We start from the raw sequence: 8,158 nt of genomic DNA on the forward strand, positions 1-8,158 counted from the left end.
TATGAAGAAGAAGAGAGTTATATATATATTTTATTAAAATAATTATTTTTATTTTATTTTATTAAAATAATTATTGCCACCGCTCACCAAACCAGACCGGTCAAACCGACCTACCGCGTTTGATTTTAGCCATGGTTAACTTATGTTTATATAATCATCTCTCCCTTGTTTTATCAACCCATGTTTAAGATGTTTTTATTATTACTAGGCCTTTTTCCGGGCTACGCCCGGATTTTTCTCAAGAAAATATTATATATTTCACTATTGTATTATATAGAATGTGTATATTGTAAAATATGTAAAATAATTGCAATAAAAATTACAGAATAATAAAATCAGCATTACTTATTTTAGTATTAAAAAGTACATTAAGCACAAAAGCTAACTAAAGTTATGAATGATTTTTGGGTTTCCTCTCTACTTTTGACATGTTACTTTGGAAAAAAAAAATTGTATGCTTTTCAAGATGATTGGAACGCAATAAACGTCAATACATATCTTACAACGTATTTTTAATTAAATTATCTTAGTAGTCATTGATCAGTCCAAGACATGGTAAAACCGGAGCTGAGATTGTAAGGAAGAGTCAATGTTCTAGTTCCATGAGTGTGACTTCTTCGAATATTATGCTTGAAGGCTGTTTATAACATGTACAAAATTCTACTAATCCTCTAAAGGGCTTTAGCAATTAAATTTTGATTTCATCATTTGTGATTCGAGATATTTAAACACAAACAGCCAAAAAATAATCAAGGTACTAAAATGTTTTACTTAAGAATTGCATCTAAAAATATTATTTATAATTGTACATATAACTATTTTAATAATTTAAATTAAAATCTTAAATTAATATATTAGTTAGTTTTAATATTTTGTGTCTTTTTGGATAAAACATGATAGCCTAAATAAAAATGCTCAAAAACTATGTATAATAAATATTTTTGGTTATTTTGGTACATTTGAATAATTTGGATATAAAATACATAAACTGAATAGGGTAATATTGTTATCTTGGGTACAAATATCCGGACCCGTTTAAGATGTATTGGTTATTCGGTTATATTTAGATTTCTATATATCATAACTGAACCCACCTGGCTCAGAAGGAACCCTATACAAAATTTTGTAATATTCGAAGATGACCTAATTTAAAACACCAAAAAAACTAATATGCCAAAGAACAGACCCGTACCCGAACGTCCATACCTATAATTTTGAGATTGTTTAAATTTTTGTCCACTTATTTGTAGGATTTTTGAGCTACTATTTATTCATGGTGTTCTTATGAACATAAGTGCATTGACTTCTAAGACTTGAACTTATATATTTTTGATGTGAATGCCACAATTTCTTTTATGTCCAAATAACTCATTTTCTAATTTACACAAAAACTCATTTTCTAATTTTCTCCTCTTTTTACCGTCCAATATGGCTCTCCATTAATCTTTTGGCAACTACTTTGTTTTTTCTATTGGTAGCTGCCTATTTAAATTAGATCAAGTGTTGGTTAGAAGTTGAAACAATTACTTCTGTGTGTTTTGCTGTGAAAATCAATGTTTGCGATTTTATTGCATCACTGGCCATTCTCTTTTCTTCTGCTTACAACAAAAAAAAAACACCATCAATTTGATCGTTTTTCTTTATTTCTTTCTCAAGCATTTTTATTATTCGTAAGTGCTAATCAAAACATTCTCGGCACGTATCAATGTATCTTCTCTCTCTATCTGCACAAATTTGGAGGGGTTCTCTGTTTCTAACAGGATAATTATCTTTGGTCTTCTACATGATTATTAATTTGGTTCTTTTTACCATTGTTTCACTTTGAATATTTGTTGTCGCCATATTTTGTCTCTCTTACCAATCATTGTATTGTCCAGAGGTCGATCTCTTCCTTCTCCATCCTAAATCTCTTCTACATACCCAGATTATAAATGTTTGTTATTTATTAGCTCTCTCTAGTCTTTTTATAATATACTGTTTTTGTTCGTCTAGGTTCCAGTAAATAATCGTAACATAAATGGGTAGAACAAATTAGAAGTGGATAGTTAACCAATATGAAGGAATATGGATAAAAACTAATTCATACAGAAAATTCCATCTATAAAAATAGTAAAAAGCAGAAGAAAAAAAAATGTTAGAAAAACTATGGCAAAGTGTTGACTCTCGAGAAAGGGGACACCCGGAGCCCGGAGGTTTAGAAAAAAGTTGCGCTTCCAAAGAGACTTTACAGACCTTACATAGAAAAGGAGCATAGTTTATAAAATGTATCTTCTAAGCAGAAAATGTGAAGAAAGAAACTATAACATAAATCACAGGGAACTCTTAAACCCCTGAATAAACCTTTTTTTATCTCGTAGATCAAGTGATCTTAATAGATGTGCGGGTTGTACTTGTGTTAGGCGAGTTTATTCTTCATCTTGATAACACCTGCTTTTGTCTAGGCAAAAGGAAAGGGTAATTTGTTAACTTTTTAAAAATAAAAATAAAACTGAACCCAAGAATAGATATCTACTGGAACAAATCATTTGAAAGATAATCAAAAGCTTTTGTAACTTCCGTGAAAAAAAAGTCTCTAGATTTAAATCAAAAGCCGCCAAAGTAATGAGAGATTATCTATATACACGTGATGGAAACTCAAAACATGGATGTTTGTTGTTTCAATGGAACTGAAGAAACAAAAACATTTGTCACCACAAAAGCAGAATTAATTATTGGTGTTGTTGGGGACTCTTATTCAAGAAGACGGTTATGGCGGAAGTGATAATCTCAAGAGTACAAAACACCATAGAGAAGTCTACTCCACCTACTATATGAACGATATGCAAAAAATGATGAAAGTATGAAGCAAAATCCTAAAAATAAGGTTTAATTGACACCATTGGTTTGAGCTACAACATAAACTCTTTTTAATGATGTTGGTAAACTGACACCACTTACAGAAGGTGCATGCTTCAGACTAAGTGCTGCAGGCACATACGACAGTCTCTTGATCTTATCCATCTGAGTGTTTACAGAGGAAAACGTAAACTCTTTAGTGTAGTTTGATGAGTATATCATCGGAATTTAAGAAAGTATCTGAGAATCCAAAACTACATGTATAAGCAATCAGAATTCTAAGCAACTTCATATCTTTCAACCAAGAAAATGGACATCATAAGTTTTCAGAACATACTGACCACAAAAAGTATGAATCCAAAATGTTTTAGAACCTCTGTCTCCTCACGGTTCTATTGCTTCATGCACCACCAATAGAGCCGATACTCTCTCATCCGTCTCCAGAGCCCCACTCATACTCTACATCTTGAACCTGCCTATGAAATTAGCCCGATAAAGTGATGGAGGTAATAATGAACTCACAGTGGAGCTAGCAAAGAGCTTACTGAAAGGAACTTTCAATCCAGTGTTTGGATCCGTAGTGACTGCCTTTACAATTACTTCCTGCAAAATGTACATGAAGATTAGAAATCTAACGCAATGTTTTGAAATGGGTTTGGTTTAAGAGAATCATATTAGAGGTTTATATAGGATGATAAACAGATGGAGTTGGAACGATTCGTTCGTTGCTTATTATCATGAGAGCAGGCAGTGATTGTATTGCTGTGGTGGAGGCTGAGGCAGAGGCGGAAAGCCTACTGAGAAGTACTCCTGATAGGGTCTCCTTCGTGCGAAAACGTTTGAGGTGGAGGTCCGGATGGATATCACAGCGGAAGACACTGAGATTGGTAACATAATCGATTTGATCACCAGAAAAAGAGAGATTTAGATCGAGCCAGACGATCAAAAGGCTCGTCCTTCTACCGCAAGGAATCCAAACAAAATAGAACATGGCTTACGATATTACAAACCTGGAGAGGATACAATTCATGCCGCTTTAGCTTTAGAACTGTTAGGGGCCATTGTTGATTGGGTTTCATCGCCATAACTTCGGCTTATGAGAGTTTCGGGTTTCTTTGGAAGTAAGTTTATAAAGAAGTAGAAAGAAAAGAAGGTGATACGAATTCATTAAGAGGAGAGTGAAGAACATAATTAATTGTTGAAGTGAGCGAAGCTCTAACGGAGATTTACTATAGGAAACAGAGAAGACGTACTATCTTTGAAGAAGATGATTGACGTTTCAATCGGAGGGTTTCAGATGTGGGCTCAAACCTCAAACCGGGCCAATCCTTAATATTATAAACCCACGAGAAGCCTATTTTATACATTTTCGACTTGAATTGCTATGATGTGGCAAAACAACGGTTCTTGATTGGTTGATTTTTATAAAGGACGTGGACACCTTCTGACGTGGAATTAAAATGTGACGTGGAGGGGCTGAGAGGGGAGGGTATAACCCTTTTATTATAGTATAGATTATCCAGCTTGAAATAACTAATATTTAACAAGTTTATAATTTAAGACTTGAGAGATTGTAATGCGTTGACAAAAAAAAAAGAGATTGTAATTCATTATTTAAGAGATTGTAACTTATGTTTATATCTCTCCCTTGTTTTTATCAACCCATGTTTAAGATATTTTTATTAGTATTATCCAGCTTGAAATAACTAATATTTAACAAGTTTATAATTTAAGACTTAAGAGATTGTAATGCATTCTTTTATTGTTATTTATGAACAACATGAAAAAAAGACGCAAATGAAGAAAATATATCATATGAGAGGGAGATAATTTTCTGTCTCTAGTTATATGTTTGAAAAAAAAAAAGCAAATGTTTTTAATTAAGCGGTGGGATTCCATAGCCCGTGGTATTACATTGAGCCAATACCTCAACGACCACTATGGCCTTGGATCCATGGGAAGTCTTGAGTCGGTCAAGCTGTTGGTTGGTCAAATATGACATGAGCTTTGACTCTTTTATATTAGCAAACAAGTTATGTTCTATGTGATACTAATACTAATATATACTAGATACTAAAAAAAAAGGTAAACATATACTAGATACTATATAGTGCATCATTCAAAAAGACGGCAATAATATTAATTTAAGGGTTAAGGGTGTATTGTAAGAGCGTTCCTAGCGCAGACATGTTGTAAGACGGCCAACCACTCAATGTCAAAGTTGTTCGATGATAATTGATAAGTGATAACCCCACCCAACTATATGGTCGAGATATTTAAGTTTAGATATCATTTTAGAAACCGTGAGATGATAAGAAAAAAGATGTAATGTGTTAGTAAATGATCTTCTGACGTTTGCTCTTTCAATAATCGAATATGCGTTTATGCTTATGTCCAAATTAATCGACTTTTGTGTCAACATCATGATTCTGCCAACACAATTGATTAGATCTCCAAAGAGATCCACCACAAATAAGAAAGAAAGAAGACAAGTGAAACACCACAACACACGTGTCTTTTTTCGTTTCACACTTTCAAAACAAATCGAAACACATTACAAATCAGTTCAAAAAAAAAAAAACAAATCGAAACACAAGTTCAATAAAAACAAGAACAAAAAAACACAATCATCAAACTTCACTAGTTTATTACCAAATATAATCGTTCACATGTTCTGAAATTTATGTGTATATTATACATAATACATTTGTTTGTCAATTACTTACTCTGGAACGGAAAACTGATACGTGAATAAAAATAGTAACCTTCTATCAAAATTATAATACTACGTACCTTTTTTATTAATCTCTTAAAGTTTATATATGTCCAAAGTTAATTTGTAACAACTTTAAAAATGTAACAAATAAAAACAGTTATAATGATATATTTTGTTGTAATTGTCTGGTTAGGCAAATCAAATTTATGATTTTAGTAGTAACGTCTCATCCCAAAATACATGCTAAAAATGCCTAGACCCAGTTTTCCCTATACGAAAGCACACCCCCAAAAGAAATCAAACATGTTAACTGTGAAGTATTCTTGTTGGAGTTATGTTATAATTAAACTTCTTTTGCCTTTTAATTTTTATTATACAAAGTGGTTTGTGAAGGTGGAGTTATGTTAGGTCTAAAATGCAAAGGAAATAAGAGGCAGTAAGAAGCCCAATGATGGGAAATAATATTTCCAAAACTTGATTGGTAGATAGGAAACTGTGACCCAACACTTCCCACGTGGGCAAACCTAAACCAATTGGTTCATCCATTTCCCACCAAAATTTATATGAAGGCGTCAACATTTTCACATGTTTTGCTTGTTATTTCATCAACGAAATAAAGTTCGTACGCGCAATAACAAAAACTTATCAACACAGTATATTTGTTATTTGTAATTGACTGACCTGCTCTTGGTCTCATTATAATTAAACTTCTAAGTGCATTACTGATAAAATATATTTACATAAAATTCACAAAAATTACTATTTTAATACTTTTTTTTTTGCTAAACTGTAAATATCATATAATGATAGAAAGATTTTACAAAGTAATCTCTTAAGTTTGAGTCATCTTGGCAAAAAAGAAATAAAAACAAGATGGACCACAAGAAAAAGTTTTATAAGAAATCTATCGCAGCCACATCGACATGAGGGCGTTGAAAGGCTTTCTTATTCTTATCGCCGAAATGATATTTCTCAGCTGTTTGTCAACACTATGGAACACTGTTGCAGGTGGGATGAACGTTTGATTGTGAATGAGGTTGTTCCTATTTTAATACTTCACTGAAAAATGTTACTTTCAATGATTATACAGTCTACACAACCATACAATTTTAAGAGTTGTGTGTTGAACTTGGGCCTACTATTTTTGTTTGAGCTTCTGAGATGAGGCAAATACTTGGACATTAAAAAATACTTTCTCAAACACCAAATAGCCGACATCTAACCCATGAGTTAATTATAAACAGGATATATATTATTCATAAACAAAATTACTAGAAATTAAACATAGATTCACAAATTGAATCGTCGATGTGGAACTAATTTGAAATAGATAGTTTAGGTAAGTTAGAGTATTTCCAATGTAAAACTCTATTTTTTCTTTTATAACGGAGTAAAAGTAAATATGGATTAAATATGCTTCAACCATACTTCATTTTCTATTCTATAATAGAGTGATGAACAAACAAAAAATAGATTATTCCATTTATAGAGTGAACTCTATTATGGAATGAGATATGAAATTTGATTGGATCATTCATTACTCCATTTTAGAGGGAAAAATAGAATGAGGATGGAAATGTCCTTAGTGATTCAAAATATTAGTTCAAGAGAAAGAACCAATAATGAACTCAATATACATGAGAAAATAGTATGGGGGTAGAGGTGTATTGAAGTCGGCCTATATTTCATATATATGCAAGTTTCTGAAATGAGTTTTTATTCCATTTTTGTGTTTGACACCCGCTCTATGTTTCTTAAAAAATACTCAAGAGAAGAAATTTTGAAATTAATCTGGTATGATATTATCAATGATCACACTTATTGCATCTTATGATACTTCATACTTTTCACAGACATGCATCTTATTATACTTCTTTTCTTAACAATTCACACATGGCTGATAATTGGACAGTTTATTGGTTACTCGGGCGTTAATTTATCAAAAGTAGGCCTAGATTCATTTTGTAGGTCTCAAATGTTTGCAAGGCCTTACAGAATCCATGGAAGTATGCTTTTCTCTTTTTGTTTGAAGTTCATTGGGCTGGTTGGGCCTATATCAATCGATTGATCGTATCTTTTATTTTAACGGCAATAAGATAACTCAAACTATATCATCAACACACAAAAAGCAATAACATTTATTGGTTTCAACTTTTGAGAAACTCTACTAGTGTTTCCCCATCAAAATCGTAAAACCCTAACTTTACCTTTCACGATATCTTATAGAACATGCCCAGCTTTAGTACGGGGGTGTCCTTGCATAATTTTTGGTATCATACATACGAAAAGATCACATAAATATTTTTTAGATTCAGTAGCACACAAGAAGAAGCTTAACTTTCCGTTTCAAATGGATTAGAAAAGAGAGAAATGATCCGACTCTTTCCGCACATAGAGAATCTCCTTTGCGACCATTCTTTTTGCAACTTTGTGTCAATGTCATATAACATAAGTGGATTTGTTGTCGAAAAAGCAATAAGCTAAAGATGACTAAGAATTCACGACAGTTTGCTATAGAAATCTGACTTTATTAATAGTATGACATGTTTCGGTTGGTGCGATTTCTTTAAATCGTCATAAAAGTGCTACAAAGTGCATAATTATGTT

General features: G+C 32.2%; 1 long non-coding RNA gene across 2 annotated transcripts; it reads right to left on the minus strand.

Annotated features, from left to right (window-relative positions):
* Positions 1–2,031: 2,031 nt before the first annotated feature.
* On the minus strand, positions 2,032–4,163 carry LOC125609576. Of its 2 annotated transcripts, none has more exons than XR_007339786.1 (6): positions 3,846–4,163; positions 3,381–3,713; positions 3,177–3,307; positions 2,938–3,000; positions 2,341–2,437; positions 2,032–2,232 (listed from the first exon to the last, which is right to left on the minus strand). It is a non-coding gene; the product is annotated as an uncharacterized LOC125609576 (long non-coding RNA). The 2 variants fall into 2 exon arrangements; XR_007339782.1 differs by having other exon boundaries at positions 3,177–3,311; positions 3,846–4,162.
* Between the last annotated feature and the right edge of the window lie 3,995 nt (positions 4,164–8,158).

The sequence above is a fragment of the Brassica napus genome, chromosome A1 (assembly GCF_020379485.1).
Source record: "Brassica napus cultivar Da-Ae chromosome A1, Da-Ae, whole genome shotgun sequence".
In the NCBI taxonomy this organism is placed as follows: domain Eukaryota; kingdom Viridiplantae; phylum Streptophyta; class Magnoliopsida; order Brassicales; family Brassicaceae; genus Brassica; species Brassica napus.